Genomic DNA, 17,474 nt, shown 5'->3' on the forward strand with positions numbered 1-17,474 from the left:
TATAGAGTACCCTAACTACAGGTATTTACTTGTATAAATAATTAAAACATATAGAATACCCTAACTACAGGTATTTACTTGTATAAATAATTAAACATATAGGAAACCCTAACTACAGATTTTTACTTGTATAATTAAAACTTATAGGAGCACAAGCATGTGATGAATATCAAACATCAACTGAAGCATATATCGATTCAACCATTGCTAAACAGTTACACTAAACAGTAATAAATCGAAACCCTAGGTACGTTATAGACCGATAGAGAGTGAAGTTTTGGTTTCAGAAACTTATCGGCAGATGAAATCCGGCGACAGAGACGGTGCGAACGACGGAAGCGCAACGAATCGGTGAATTCGTATGCGAGTGATTTGGGATTGAGAAGGCGGAATTAATATAATGACGACGTTTTATAAGTTTTGGGGTTTTAAATTGATTGATTGATTCGTAATCCCGAAATCCACGAAGCAAGCAAACTCTGGCCCAATCTAATACCCGATTTACAAATAGACGTGCACAAAAAAAACGGGTTCCCGACCCGGAACCGGTTCCGGTTCGTACCCGGTGTACCCCATACCCGGTTAGGGTATTATAATACCCGGATAACCCTACCCGGATCCATATATTTTTCAAAAAATCGGTTCCTATCCGATTTCGGTTCCTACCCGAAATAACCGGTTTTGCCGTGTTTTATTCCGAAAAAGAACCGTTGTAACCGATTCCAACGGTAATATAGCCGTTGGAACCGGTTTTTGAGCTAAAAAACTATATAAGGGGTTGTATGATCACTTGTTTTACCACTCCAACTCAAAAACATCAAGAAAACTTATCGGTTTACACTTTACACTCCAATTTTTTTCACTTCCATTCCACCACCACTTGATAACTAGTTATCACGGCAAGCCAAAACAAGGGCAAAAGAAAGGCAGCGGCTACCGATTCCTTTTTTATTGACCCGGTTCGTGCCGAAGATGACGCCGGAGTTGCAAAGATCCTCCCTCATAACCGCAACGAAGAAGTATGGCGGAATTGGGATTTGGTTGAGTTGCTTAATGGAGACATTAAGGCTCGTTGCAAATTGTGTGGCACTTATTTAAAGCATGATTCAAACTCTACTTTAAAGAAGCACATCGAGAAGAAATTTTGCAAGGCGTTGAAAGAAGTTCCCGCCACGGTCCAAGCCGAATTGGGTAAAGATGGGGCAATATTTCGTTACAATGTGAAAGCGGTTCACGATAGGATGGCGAAGTTCATGATTCAACAAGGTTTGTCGTTTAACCACTGCGACAACCTTCAATTGACGGCCTTGATTAGAGAGACTCTTCAACCGTGCTACACCCATGTAAGTCGTACCACTTTTCGACGTCATTGTCTAAAGTTGTGGGAATGTGCCAAAAAAGATTTAATTGATTTTTTTAACACTTTACAAACGGGTGTCAACTTAACTAGCGATGTTTGGTCGGCACCCCATGGGTTACCGGAATCATACCTTTGTGTGACCGCGCATTGGATCGATCTGGTATCTTGGCAAATGATGAAACGCACCATCGCGTTTGAAAACTTTCCGTTTCCACATACCGCCGAAAAATTGTTTGAAATTTTGGATGAGGTAATAACCACTGTTAACTTGAAGAAAAAAAATTTTTCAATGTCGATTGATAACGCATCTAATAATACAAAAGCGGTAGACAAGTTATATATAAAATATACACCACTTTGCTACGGAAAGTTTTTTCATACTCGATGTGTTGCCCACATTATCAATTTGGTTGTTCAAGATGGTCTTGACAACGAAACCATGGAGCGCAGTTTGAGATTATTTAGTTTGATGTTACAAGATATTTTCAAAATTGGAAAAAGAAGACATCTTGAATACAAAAACTATTGCAAGTCGCTTGATAGAAAATATTTAGGGCCGAATTGGGACGTTCCAACCCATTGGAACTCGACTTGTAATATGCTCGCTTGTGCTTTTTCCCAAAAACAAACTATACAAGCGTTTCATAGAACGCTTGTGGATCGTTGCAAAGCCGATATGTTTCCAAACGGTGCTTGGGATAATATCGGTTACTTCTTGGAGTATCTTGATGTTTTTAAATCCGCAACAACTAAATTGTCGGGGGTTTACTATCCTACTAGTTGTTGGGTTTTGCAAGAATTATACAACACCTCCTTGAATTTCAAAGACTTTGAAAACAAAAATGACCTTTTCGAGAACATTGTTGACCCAATAAAGAAGAAGTTCCTAAAATATTTTGAAGGAATACCACCCGTGTTTACTTGTGCCGCCGCTTTAAACCCCTACATAAATGTTGCCGGGGTTGAGGCGTTGATCGAGAAAATATATGACAACATGGGTGCGCACGAGATCGATCCGATGGCGTCGACGGAAGCAAAGAATTCTTTCAACAAATCCCTTCAAGAAATCTATGACCATTACTTCAAAATTTATGGTCCAAACTCAAAATTGACTTTTGTGAGGCAAGCAACATCAAGTAAGCCATGCAAGGACAAGCTTATAAACATGATGAATGCGGTTCGTGAGTCGGCGGCTAAGCGGCAAAGGGGTAACACACCAACTAGTGAACTTGGCCGATATAGTGGAGCAAACTATAGAGAAGGTGCAACGGTCGAGGATGTTCGCAACCTTGACATTTTGGCATGGTGGAAAGGAAAGCAAAACGAATTTCCTATTCTTTCCGCCATGTCTCGTGACTTGCTAAGCGTCCAAGCTTCAACGGTTGCTTCGGAATCGATTTTTTCACTTAGTGGAAGGATATTATCGATGCGAAGAACCAAACTCACTCCTGCGTCCTTAGAGATGTGCATTTGCCTAAAGGATCATTTGGACGCGGTGGATCGTATACAAGACAAGACGAACTTTGAAGACGAAATACCACTTGAACGTCCAATTCAAGAGATGGAAGCAGAATCTTCGGGGTGAAGAAGACGAAGTCGTAGAACTCGACTAATTTTAATTTGTATTTTTTGTATTTGTTCTAATCATTTTTGTATTTGTAACACGAATCAATTAACTAATGTAACAAGTTTTTTAAAGTGTTATTTGTTTGTGTTAAATAAAAAACTTGTCTTAAACACTTAAACTAACTTTTAAACATATATATATAATTATAGAACATTACACAACGAAAATTATTGCAAAACGATCAAGTACAAAAATTATTAAACATAAAACTAAAAATAACAAATATTGTTCGTTGTTTTCGTCCCGCCATCAACGACCATCAAGCTTTGTTACCGGCGGCTGGGGCTTGACCTGTAGAGCCGGACGACTCCCCGACTTCTCCTTTTTTAGCATCCAAATGTTTTTTTTCCTTGCAATACTTATTGGTATGCTTTCGAATGGTGGAATTCGATGCCGCCTTCAAAAACTTGCCGCAGTATTTGTAGCGCGCCATCTCCTGTGTGTCGGTCATGACACACAGGTCATAGTGAACCCAAACCTCAGGGCATCTCAGGGTGTCGATAACCGTAACAACTTCGTCGTTGGTTGCCATTGGTAATGGTAAGTGGTTTAACAAGTAATGGAAGTGTTTAACAAGTTAGGGGAGTTGGTTAAGAAGTTCTAAACCTAGTATGTCTATATATAGTAAGTGGGGGTGGGTATAAACATTCAAAACCGGTTCCAACGGTCTAAAAACGGTAATATAGCCGTTGGAACCGGTTTCCAACGGTCAAAAATGATTTACATAAGGAAACCCCGTTGGAACCGGTTTTCGGGTATAAACCGGACCCGGTTCTACTGGTTCCTGATATTTGCCTACCGGGTCAGATCCGGTTCATACCCGGTTCCTGACAGAAACCGGTTCAATTTTGTACCCGGTTCTTAAAAAACCGGTTCCTACCCGGTTCCGGGTTTAAAAAAAACCCGATTTGTGCACGTCTATTTACAAATATAGGCCTTTTAGTTTTGTACATTTCTTAACTATTTGAATAAATTTCATCATACATGATACTTGCGTACAAGAGTTTTATAAGGTATATATAGAGCCATAGAGGTGTATAAAACTGCTTTTTTTTTACAAACCGAACATGTTTGGGTTTTGAATGTTTAAAACCCATGGCCGGCTCTAGGGTGGTGTAAGCCGGACACCCGGCCGGGCACGACTTTTTTGGGGGCATGTTGGAACCACTCGAGAGTTGGCATCGTTATGGTAGTTTGACCTTTCAATCTATTGTTGACAAAGTAGTAGAACTAAGAGAAAAAAAAATGAAAAAGACAAGTCGGAAAATTTTCCGATGACCGAAGAGCAATGTTTTAAAAACCGGTACGTACCGGCCGGTTAAACTGGTTATACCGTGAAAAGGATAAGGTATATTATGAAAAGGATAAGGTATATTGTGAAAATGAAGTAATAATGGGCCCAAACTTTTTTTATCCATAATATTAATCGTCATTAAAAAAATTAGCTTATATATTTCGTTATTTCTTAGGGCATATGGGCCTTTTTATTTCGACTCGGCCTATGCATTTAAATTCTCGAAGCCGGCCTTGTTAAAACCGATTTGATCTAAGCTGGTTCGGTTTAGAAACCAGTTTAAGCATAGAACTACTCAAGCTAATCCGGACCGGCTCTGTTTTAACAAGTTTAAGGGGGAAAAATAACAATTTGATTGTGAAATACCCAAATTGCTATACGAACCACCGGTTTGGGAACCGGTTTGACAGATATTGGTTTTAAGAAAGAACCGGTCTGGTTCGGTTTCTAGCTAACCGGTTCCGAATTGGTTTTTTTACACCTCTAGGTATGCATCGATATGGACACAATTGCAAGAAGCAATTACATTAGGTGTTCAACAAATCAAATTTTGAATGTTCGAGTTAATTGAACAGGATTGTTCAAATTTTGAAACTTTGAATTTCGGATCTGAATTCGATTCCAAATTTCAAATTTGATTCAAAATTAGATTACTGAATTCGAAAAGAATTTCGAGCTTTTTTAAGTCCAGTTCGAACACCAAACACCCCTAGTTGACACACTATTCTATAAATCAAGATAAAATAGCATACGATTTAATGATGTAGCATACCATTGTCATTAGTCTTGCATGCACTTTTTTGAAGTGTTTTTAGTCCATGTCATTAATAAGACGTGTATTGGTAATCTCCGTCTCATATTCGACTGTAAAACCGTGTCTTATACAATACCCAATATGCGTCGAATATTGAGCATACCTATAGGTATCAGATATACTCGTCAGCTCGTTAATTTCAACTACTTGGAATTTCAAATACGTTTCTTACTAATTAATTTATATAATATTATTAGTTAAGGAAGCCCTGTGTATATTAGTTCTAAATGTAAGAGTATTAGGCATAACACCATTGGTAGTGGTAGGCATAACACCATTCCTCTGGCTTCTCTTCCACTACAGGTGGTCTAATGTGCTGCAACTATATACTATGATTTCTAATTATATCTAGAAATGCTTCATTATACCAGCAAATATACACTTAGCATTCTTTTTCCTTTATCGTTACGGTACATTTAAGCTTGAACCTTTACAAAATGGTAAATTAATATATTAATCAATTACTAAGAATAAAAGAAAATAGAAAAATGTTACTTGTATGGTTTAGTTACAGTACGTTCATTAATGTTTCGGGTAACGGGGTCAAGTATCACACAATCCCGTATTCGTTCCATAACAAAGTAATTTTCTAAACCTAATAATTTAACTATGGCCCAATATCTGAATATCTGTTTTGAGTTATTGGTTTGCCTGTCGGCTTCTAGTCCATTTGACATCCCTACGTTTCTGCACATACAAAAACTTTTACATAAAGTGTAATATGTTTGCTATCATTAAGTTTGGTGTCACATTCACAGTACATAGCTTGAGTATATTCAGTAATTTGTTTTCTACTCAACTTATTATCTCATTATCCTCATTGTCCTATCCATCACATAAAAAGCAACTTAAAGTCCCAGACGAATCATAAAACTTCAAACTGATAAATCAGTAACTTACAAGACTCGTATAGTTATTGTAAGAGCCTCCTTACATTCAAACCACTTCATAAAAACAAATAATTAAAAGAAAAAAGTTACACAACAGCCCTCCAACATTTCACCTTGACACATTACCTCCTCTTATTCTTGCTTCCAAGCAACAAACAGAAGTAAAACAATATCCTGAAGAAGAACCCCCAAGCTACCGTGACCCACAAGCAACCCCATTTGCTCAAATCAGTGATGCCTTGCTGCTTAAGTATATCAACTCCGGTTGTCAAGCAAGTGGTGCCACTAATACTAACCCCTAGCGATCGGCTCATACTGTTTAACAGCCTCGATTTCACGCTCTCATCGATTGCGGCCAGCGGGCTGTTATCGAATATTTGAGTTCCTCTAACGAAACATTTAACCGGGTTATCGAATTCGTTCTGTAAAACAGCTTCGTACGGGTATTTCACGAGTGATAAGTAGTGAAACCATATCCAGTAGTTCGGGATTCGATCACGGGTAATGAAGAAGCCGCTGAATAAGAGGAAGTACGCGAGAATCGCGACGACGATCGTGTACCCGAGCATTACTTGCGGGACTACACCCGAGAGGAACGTGACGAATGAACTACCCGCCCAGAAGGACGCTAGAATTACGAAGAAATAGAAAATGAAACCCGAAACACCGCCCGCGAGTCCCACTGCGAAGAATGTGATGGCTGCGAATGCGAGTGAGAGGAAGATTAGGGACGGGATTGCGATGAGGGAGTGCGAGAGGACGTATGAGGACCGGCTGTACGCGTTGTACGCGGTTTCCCGCATGAAGATGTAGCGTTCTTGGAGGAACACGGGTAGCGCGTCCGCGCATGTGTAGAAGGTTGTAGACATGGCGAATGCGAAGAACCCGAGCCGCTCTTGGACGCCTCGAGGGGAGTTGTCAAGGTTCCAAAACACGGTTGCGAGGATGAATCCGGTGACGGTTACTGCGGCTAAGCGAATGCTGAATAGTTCTGGCATTCGCCACGAGTTTTTGAATGACCGTTTTGATAAAACGGCCATTTCAATCCACAGTGGATTGGCGAATGTGGGGACCATGGAGGCCGGGTTCGTGCCGTTGTTTGCCCCGGCCCCCGAGACTAGTTTGCCTCGTGAGATACTTGCGCTGATCGCTTCTTTTAGGGTTAAACCATGGGTAGGGGTTTCGTTGCCTATGGTTGTGGCGTCGCGTGATTGTTTAAGGATTTGCCATGATTTGTTGAACTCGACTAAGCGTTTTGTTCCTCCGGGAGTTCCTTCGAGTTCTCGGATCAAGTCAAGTGCGAATTCCGTCCGATTCTCCTTATCAGGAATCGGATGACCGAAGTCAGAGAAGAATAAAGGGAGATCCGCCGGAGATCCGTTGAAAACCGGCTGTCCTCGAGAGAGGAACAACATCCGGTCGAGTAATCCAAGCAAGCGGTAGCTCGGTTGATGTATCGACATCATCACAATGCTACCGCTTTGCGCGATCCTTTGCAACACTTTGACCACCATGTACGCGCTGGTGGAGTCGAGCCCTGACGTGGGCTCGTCCAAAAACAAAATAATTGGATCATGAATAATATCAATTCCAATGGAGACACGACGGCGTTCTCCACCAGAAACGCCTCTATGACCTTCATCTCCTATGACGGTCTTAGCAGCGTTTCTAAGCCCTAATTGGTCAATTAGGGCTTGAACTCTGAGTTTCTTCTTCGATTTTGAAAAAGATCTAGGAAGACGAAACTCAGCAGCGAACATCAGCGTTTCCTCCACCGTTAACATAGGAAACAAAAGATCGTCTTGCATCACATAAGCCGAAATCACCTTCAACAATCTCGATTCCAACTGCTCGCCGTTCAACGTCACCGTTCCTTTCAAGCTTCCTTTCGCAATTCGATTCGCTAACGCATCAATCAACGTAGATTTCCCCGATCCACTCGCGCCTAACACAGCCACCAACTCGCCATCCCTCGCCTCACCCGAAATATCATTCAACAAAACCTTAGTCCTCGAAAACCCCGGATCACTGCCTCCAAACAAAGGCGGTACCGGGATCTTCCTCCGCACTTTCACACTATAACTCAAATTACTAAACTTCAAAACAAACGGTAACGACCTCGGTTCGCTACTCGCTTCACTAATCATCTCCAAAACTTGATGCGCGGGCGTCTCATCGCCATTCCCCTCCTTCCGAAGATCGCCAACGTACTTCAAAAGCTCTCCAAGGGACGGAGAAGGCGCAACTTGTCCGCGTTGATCATAAAACCCTAAATTATCCATCACATTCTCCGCAACTACACGAGGCATGATCGCAAATGTACACAGCGGTCACGCTGCGGATGAAATAAGGCTAAGAGATGATCAAGGATTGAAGAAATTGTTTAGAGAGAATTGTTGTTGAGAATGAGAATGCATGGAGTGAGTGTTTATTATGATCACTTTATGGTGTGTGTGGGTGAAGAGGGTGGTGCCCTACGACGCCTAATATATAAAAGTCTACACGATATGTACATATTAGGAAATTAGTAACAAGGGCACGTGGATGTTGTTTGGGTGGTTTTACTAATTTAGCAACGACTTAAATAAATAATTAATAGTATTATATGATTTCTAGTTGACTGTTTCTTCACACAAAAGATGTTTATATTTTGATTTTGTGACACTTTGGTAAATAATATTATATTAAACTAAAGCTAATTAACATGTCACTTTTTCGTTTTATTCGCCACTACATACAACTAATTGCCACACTAAAGCTAGCATAACATAATGTCATAGTGGATGAATGGATCATATAATGTTCAATAACTTCTTGTGATTTCACACCAACGGCGTCCAGAAAACGGTCAAATCAATCGTTCTGACAAAAAAAAGTCAAATTTTGAAAAATTATTGATCAGAAGAGCCGTTTAAACAATATTTAGACGGCCGTTTTTAACCATAAGGGGTCAAACTTTGAAAATTATTGGTCAGATTGTCGGTCGAACGGCTTGACCGAATCATATAGATCCCAAACCAGTTGAACTAGTTGGTTTACTTAAGTTTAGATGATTTGGTTGGCTTGAACGGTTTATAAACAACCCTAACTTTTATCACGCACCTTGGGAGAATTGGTGTATGTGAGTGTGAATGTGAATGTTCCCAAGGTGCGTGAAATTAAATTATACTTTTACGAATATTATACTATATATAGAAGAAAACCTATAGCTACAGTGACAAGATTGTGGTCCAATTAGTGGCTGTCACTAACTTTTTTTTTATTATTAGTTTCTAAATCTATTTTATAATTTATTGATTTTAAACTAAGTTAAGTAACAAAAATGGAAGACGGTGTGATGGTTTTGTTGTGTGGTACCAAGATGTAGGTCCAGAGTTCGAGCCTCTTCGAGGCATCTATTTTATTTTTATTTTTTTATTTTTTTTGGTTTAGTATTTGTTAATTTTGAAGTAATAAAAGTAAAAAAAAAGAAAGTTGCTGTTGTGGTATTGTTTTGTTGTTGCAACTTGCAAGTCTCGAGTTCGAACCTTCTTGAAGCCATTTTTTTTTGTTTTATTTAAAATATAAATGGATTTTTTTTTATTTATAGATTTCATACGTAATCAACCAATGAAAAAGTAAGATGATGTGGTGCTTTGTTTTTTTAATATGTTTTAAATACTTTAGTTTAAGGAATTATTTTTTTGGTTTAGTTTTGACATCGTAAAGAACGTTGCCAATACCAACCTAAACCTACAGAAACGACGCCCGGATGTAACCAACACAAAACTACCCGACGCGCCCGCGCAACGCGCCGGGTAACAACCTAGTTTAATTAAAAACTTGCAGCTAAAACCTCTTTCAAAACTTCAACGATAAGTTATTAAAATATTACATTGATAAACGGCTTATATACTTTAATATTCTATAAATAAAACTGTGTTGGCATGAAAAAATAAAAATAGGATAATAATGTTTATTGTGTTGTGAAAACTGGAATTAGGTGTGGGTGGTAAACTACTTTGTGCATTAATGCATACGTATTTTGGTCGATATGGCGGTTTGGATTTTGCATGTTTACAACCCTTTCGTAGCCTGGAACGACGAATATTGCTTCCCAAATGTGTGGTCATTAATTACTTGCTATTACGTATTATATCCCATTAATATATGTATGACCAAAACTTGGCTTTTAGAACAATTTTCTTGGGTGGTCATTAAATCATTAATTACATACAAAACTTACTCACGCTTAAGTCACACTCAAGTTTGTCCAAGTTAGTTGAACATTATCGAGCTCTCTAGAATGACAAAGATGGCACATATCGGTATGAGATATACATTCGTAATCTTATAAAACCAAAAAAATGTGTCTCATACTCGTTACTCAATACATGTGGGGTTTGCTGGAGATTGGTGTAGACGTGTACCACGCTAGCAGAAATTATTAAAAATAAAATATTAATAGGTGTTTGTATATATGAACAGTATGTAATTTAACGTAATATGAATGGATGATTATACATAAATCTTATGGTTTTGTTATTAAAATAAAGCAAAAAACATGAAAGTCATGTCAAGAATAATAATTTTATGAAACAAATCAATTTACCGTCTGTTAGCAGATTGGCTAACAGGTGTATAAGATTAGCATATGAAATAGTCACTTAAAGTAACAAAAACGATAAATGACCAAGAAAATACTTTACAATAATATATAAAGTCACTAAAAATGAAATTACATATATCAAATTAAATACAATACAATAATAATAAACACTAATACAAAAAACCTTCATGACCACCCCTTAAATAAATCTTTCTAGACAACTTTTGTTGTTTTATATGTAATGTTACCATATTTATTTACAAGTAGTTTAAGTCCATCTTCAATCTTCACTCTTTATAACGTCACATACAAATGCTCATATGTAAATACCGAGTCTTTAAAGTACAAGTCAACTTTCAGTGGGGATTGTCTTACTTTTGTGGTTAGAATATACCCATTGGGATACCCATGACTCAAAATTTCAATCTTAAACTGTGAAATTATATGTATGTTTCAATTCAATATCAAACAAATGATTTTTCTATAATAATTGGTTACCTTGTTTTTATAATTCAATTCAAATTTTAATTATTTGGCTAGTTGCTAGTTTGTTTATGCATGTGAGTTGTAAACAATAACTGGACCATGGGCTTTTTTATTGACAGGCTTGTAGCTGGGCTATGTACGTTGACTAGTAGTTATTGGAGCTGAGAAGACTTTGTGGGTCAGGCCCAGATTCATTTATAACCTGAGTTTGCTTTTGTTCATAAGTCGAGATATTATTGAAGGATTCAAGACGTGTTTTCACTCCATTATCTCTCGATCGTTCATATCCCTTCAAATGGCTGGTGACTCTACCAAATGAGCTAGCACACATTGACCTCTTAAAAGACAACTCTAGCTCGATCATTTATCACAAAAGTGATTAAATCAGGTTTCGTATTTAACCATCGGCCGAACTATATAACTATGCCAATTTGATAAACGAGTCATAAACGTGGCATGTCAAACCATTTTACATGACACGCTAAACATGCTATGTATGTTATAAACGAGTAGACATGTTTTTATCATGTCGCCAACATGTTGACCTTCTATGATCCATATTCCATTACCACAACCAGTAACATAATTAACTTTATGTTAAATCATCTCGTTAATGAGTCGTGTCATAAGTATACAAATAGTAACTTACCATTCATAATTTGCAACTTTAATTTGTTACAAATTCTTTACTCGGTAACATTTTCACTTGATGGGCGTGGGAGGGAGGGTACGATATTCTCGTAGCTTGATTAGGAGACTTAGGGGCTGCTAGGTAGCCTTTTAACAGTTATTAAGAGGCTACCTCTTAATGGCTCGTAACCTTTTAATGGTTAAAAGGTATCCTCTTAGCCATTCAGACTTAAGACTACCTTTTAATCATTAAAAGGTTATGAGTCATTAAAAGATAGCCTCTAAATGACTGTTAAGAGACTACCAAACAGCCATTTAGCTTTTCTTAAACTATTGGTGGTCTTATGTTTTACCTGTCATTATTAAACATTTTTTCATTGTTTCGGTAATTGATAACGTATTATGCTATATTTCTAGTACCTTTTACACATATATTGTTTTTTTGTTGTTTAAAACCCACACACCTTATGTTTTTAAGGGTTAGGTTCAAATAAGAAGTTTGATTTTTCTAGGAAGGAGTGTATTTTTGTCTTAACACTTTTATATCAAAACCCACTTACTTTAATCTCAAAACCCACTTACATTAATTTCAAAAACCCACTTACATAAAACCCAATTACATCTTCACTCATCTCCTACATCCACCACCACCACTCCACCACCCACCGCCACCACACCCATCACCCACCGCCACCACCTCGCCGGAAAAGTCCGAAAAAACACAATGGAAAACACTATGAAAAACACAATGTGAAAAACACAATGGAAAAAACACAATGAAAAAAAAACACATTGAAAAATAATTTTGTATAACACAATTTTGTAAAACACAATTTGTAAAAAACCCACTAATTTTTTTTAATTTTTATATTACAATATGGTACTCATATTAAAGATAAAAAGACACTCGTTATTATGATGAATTTGTTTTTCAATAAAAACGAAGTAAAAAAAAAGTTATGGACGTTTTAAAACGATGGGGGAATTTGGCATGTGCCTTGCATGTGGAGAGAAAAAGTCAACAAATGTGTTATTCCTTTTATGCCCTTTACCTTGTGTTCACACTTGATTTCCTCCTAAACTAATCTCAACTCTCCATATTCATAATCAATTGACAAGATTACTTCTTATCATTCCTCCAAAAACTAAACTACCTATTATAACCTAACCCATGTTTTTAATATAATATTATACTTTTCATGTCCATGTATGGCCAACGATCTCACCAAAAGTCTTCTTTTTTATCCTTTAAAATAGAGGCATAACTTGTCTATGTCTTATCATTTCCAGACCCAACTAATAGAGAATTGACATTTGGTATCGAGTATCGCTACCAATACCGTACTGATATATTCGCAACTGTATTCAGTTTTCACTTTTCAGGATTTCTGGTATCCGTATTTTTGCCGAAAACCAGGACCAAACTGGTACCATTTTACTAGGTTTGGACTTAGGGCTGAAAGCGAACCAAACAAATACGAACAAAGCCTTGTTCATGTCCGTTTGTTAAGAAAATAATTGGTTCACGAATGGTTCGTGAACATTTACCGAACGAGATTTTATGTTCGTGTTGTGTTCACGAATGGTTCGCGAACAGTGAGGAACATTAGCTAGTTAGTTGAATAAATATACCTTAATTATATCTAACGTGATGCGGCTTGCACAAAACACCCCTTTTCTACCATGTAGCGTTGCACGGCCAGCCTGGGGGAGCTGGTCGAGTTACACGGTGTGCTCCATTTTGTCCCGTTCGTGTGCCAGTTCAATCGGTTCAATCCTGGTTCGTTTCGGTTCTCGGTTCTTCTCGTTTCTTACTCTTTTCAACCGTGTTGAACACCCGAGACCTATAAAACATTATTAAGTTAGTAATATACATATTCTAAAAGAAAAACAAACAAAAACTAATAAAATATTAAATAAACTAAACAAGGGAAAACATATATATTTAGCATCATATCAAATATAAAATGTTTAGATAAAATAAATAAACGTACAAAAAACTTTCATGAACAACATATACAAATGAACTTGAACGAACATTCGTGAACACATTACCGAACGTTCACTAACATAACCGAACAAACGACGGCCTACTCAAGCTCATTTGTTTAACTAATCGAACAAAATCAATTATACGTGCTCGTTCATTAATTAAACGAACAAACATAAACAAAGTTTCCGTCAAACAATTCATAAACTGTTCATCGAACATTCGATTCATTTACCGTCCTACTTATTGTTTTTGCAATACATTATTAATGGAAAATTCAAATTGAATTCCTCTTCCTCTTTATAATAATTTGAAACTTGCAACCCTCGCCGCCCCTCCAAAACCCATCTCAACCAGGTTTCTTTCATCTTAAACAAGGTACGATTAGGGTTTTACCTTTTAATTGATTGTTTATTGAATCTTTACAAGACACAAATTAGATATACACATTGTTACTTATCGACTTATCACTAATTGCAGTTCATATACTCGCATTAAACCCTAACCCTAAAACATGAACGAACATACGGATGCTAGTCTAGGCTTAGAGGACATTGATGTAGTGGTTGTAGACGAGGCTTTCGAAGTTAAACCCGAGCCTCGAGATGATGTTTCCTTGGAACTGAGTTTGTTGGTCAACTCCGGTGCACCTGAAGTTGACCCGAACGTTAAAATTGAGTCACAGTTTTTATATGAAGAGTCTCATATGATGGACATTGATGAAGTCCTCGGTTGGAAAGACGAAACTCACGAAACGGATATACCGTTCGTGGACCACACTAGTCTCTCTGACATTGAGAACAATCGCGTGTCGTTGTACCAGTTGCGTTATTTTCACACACCCGAACGTGGATTTGGAATCAAACAAGGTTTAAATTATTTAAATGAGTCCGAGAGTGTAGACGCGTTTGAGCCTGATAAACTTGTGGACTATGTGAGATTACTGGCAACAGGCCCGGTTGGTGAAAGTGATGAAGTGGAACTCACATTGGCTAAGTCTCAGTTGACGTCGTACGGGCGGTTTAAAGGATACCGACAACTGGCGGAGTTTCAGTTATTTGGACAGTTGTTGGAAGGCGAACACGTAATTAAAGGTCACCTGAAAGCTGTTTCGAGAAAGTCCAGGAAGAGAAAAACACCAAATGGAAACGAACGGGACGGGTTTGAGTTTGATGATGTTAAGGATTCTTATTGGACGGATCGGATTATTCATAACCTTCCGGAAGAGAAAGAACAAGGAAAAGAAGAAGAAAAACTGTCTGTGAAACCGGTGCGAAGGTCAAACAAGAAGCGGTTTTTTAATGGTGATTATGAAATATTGGTGAATGAACAGTCGGAGATAATGAAAAGGAGGAAACAAAATTTGGCAACTGAGGTTTTGATGAGGTTTGGAGATAGGGCTTGTTTTCCTTCGGAAATACATTTGAACAAAATGTTTAAAAGGTTCGGGCCGTTAATGGAGTCGGAGACGGAAGTTGATAGGCAGAGTGGTCGGGCTCGGGTGGTGTTTAAAAAGTGTTCGGATGCGGAAGTTGCTCATAATAGTGCTGGAATGTTTAATATTTTTGGTTCAGTTAGGGTTGATTATGAGCTTAATTATGCACCATTGATCTCGTATAAGCCGTTGCCACTTTTGTTAGCGCAAGATCCGCCACTCGCATGGTAATTCTTTTGTTCTGGTTATTTTATGTTGTTTTGTTTTTAGACAATCGAAAAAATAATATTGAATATACTTGTTAAAAATATTTGAAAGTTTCACAGTTATCCGTTTATAAAATATAATTCAGAAACCATTGAAACCGACTGAACCACCTGAACTGTAGCAAGTTGGTCGGTTTGAAATCTAAACGTTTCGGTTCACAACTCGATTTTGTGCTTTGGCATGTTTTTAACCATTCGATCCGGTTTGAGACTTGGAATATGTAGTCGTGTATATATTTTTTATTTCTGGAATATGTAGAGTCGTGTGTATGTATTCTATTAACGAATCATTTTTAGCGTTTTAAAATTATTAATACAAACTAATAATTTTCTAAAAGTTGAAATAAAAATAATTGATTCAAACTGTCAAACCACCACCCAACCAGACCGGTTTGGTTTGTCGTTTTGGAACTGTTGTTAGCGGTTTGCTCACAATTTTTGTAAAATCGGCTGAACTGGACCGTGAACACCCTTATAACCATTTTACATTTTTACCCTTCTCTATCTCATTACACTCCAAATTCTTGACTCAAGTTTTAAGGGAAGGGTACAAATGTCATAAATTTGAAATTGGACAAATTACATATATAATGTGGACTTATTTACTTTTCAGCTGATGAAAACAAGATTAACCAGGGCATAAGTTTTAATTCATACATAGGCTGCAGGTAAAACGGGATCCGATAGATTTGCAGGACATACATTGAAAGGCAAGCATTTGTTTTTGTACTAATCATGTACCCTATTTGGATTAGTAAATTACCGAGGCGGAACTTATTTTATAATTAGTTTTAGCACACATTGTTATTTTATAACTAGTTGATCGTTATTTTGCTAAATCACATGCGATTATTGCTCTGATATATTGCGTTTTGTGTGACAATAGACGTGCTTATTTTGTAATATTAATCTATAATCATACGCCTAAATCACCTTTGTCCATCATGGGACTTGATATTACAAAATCAATGAAAATGCGCTATAGTTAGATAACCTCAAACGAAGGCTCAATAACCGTATGGTAATATAAGACACCAGGGTTTTTGATTTTTGATTTCTGATTTCCCTTGATAAAGGCATCAATATCCATTTCGCTTGCCATTCATGTGTGCCAAAATTACCTAAGTAAATGTTGGTATTATAGCGTTGGATACATAATCAAGTATTACACTTGGAAAGATTATATGAGCTAACAAGCGAGCGAAACAAGTGAGCTAACCAAGCAAGCTAGGGCTAGAGCAAGTTTGGCTCGTTAACATGCCGGTCTGATTTCAAACGAGCGAGTTTCAAGCCACTATCTATTGAAAACGTTATTTTTGGTGGGTAAATGGGTTCAAAGTTCAAATTCATTTGGATTGTTTTGTAATCTCAAATCTCATTACTTTTTTCACCATCTAATTCACACAATCTCTATAATCCAACTTCTAAATATATACAATTATTATTTGAAAATCAAAATCACTTGAAACTTTTGACTGACTGGCTAACAACTGTACTTTGACAGTCTCAATGATTCATCAGAAACCTCGATGTCATTCACGTCGCAAAACATATTGCATGACCACTCAGTCTCTCATGGCTGCACACTTAGCTTGATCACTTACACTTAGCTGCAATCTTAAAACAAAAAAGCAAAACAGCCAAAATAATTTCAACATTCAACAGAAATTTCAAGCTGCTCATGCCGCTGACCTCTTGCACTCTTGACCGCTCAGTTGCTCGTCTGACCTCACTGCTCATGATGTGTAAATCGACTTATCTTAATCGTTCAAATGTGTTAATTCTTGGATAGGAGGTAGATTATGAACTGGTTAAGAATCATTGCATTGCCATTGGCTTCTAGATTTGTTTCTTTTACGTGGCTGCACTCTTGTTTTTCCTTATTAATATTAGTATGGATTTGAATTACCGAACGAGCTCCAATTCGAACTTTGAAATTTGAATTCTATTCTAGAATAACTTGATTCAAATAACCAGTGGCGGATTTAGGAACTTTTTTCTAGTGGGTTCACTGTTTTTAGGTGCTCCGATTTCATAGGATTGGGCACAAAAATTTTCGGGTTGATTCGACGGTTTGGGTCGGGTAAGGTTAAT

The 17,474-nt window shown here is 37.5% G+C and overlaps 1 pseudogene; it reads right to left on the minus strand.

Annotated features, from left to right (window-relative positions):
• Window positions 1-6,105: 6,105 nt before the first annotated feature.
• Window positions 6,106-8,297, minus strand: LOC143565180 (ABC transporter G family member 16 pseudogene; annotated as a pseudogene).
• Window positions 8,298-17,474: the final 9,177 nt, after the last annotated feature.

The sequence above is a fragment of the Bidens hawaiensis genome, unplaced genomic scaffold (genome assembly GCF_021521415.1).
Source record: "Bidens hawaiensis isolate Kalapana, Puna unplaced genomic scaffold, B.hawaiensis_p1.1 tig00022300_1, whole genome shotgun sequence".
NCBI lineage: Eukaryota > Viridiplantae > Streptophyta > Magnoliopsida > Asterales > Asteraceae > Bidens > Bidens hawaiensis.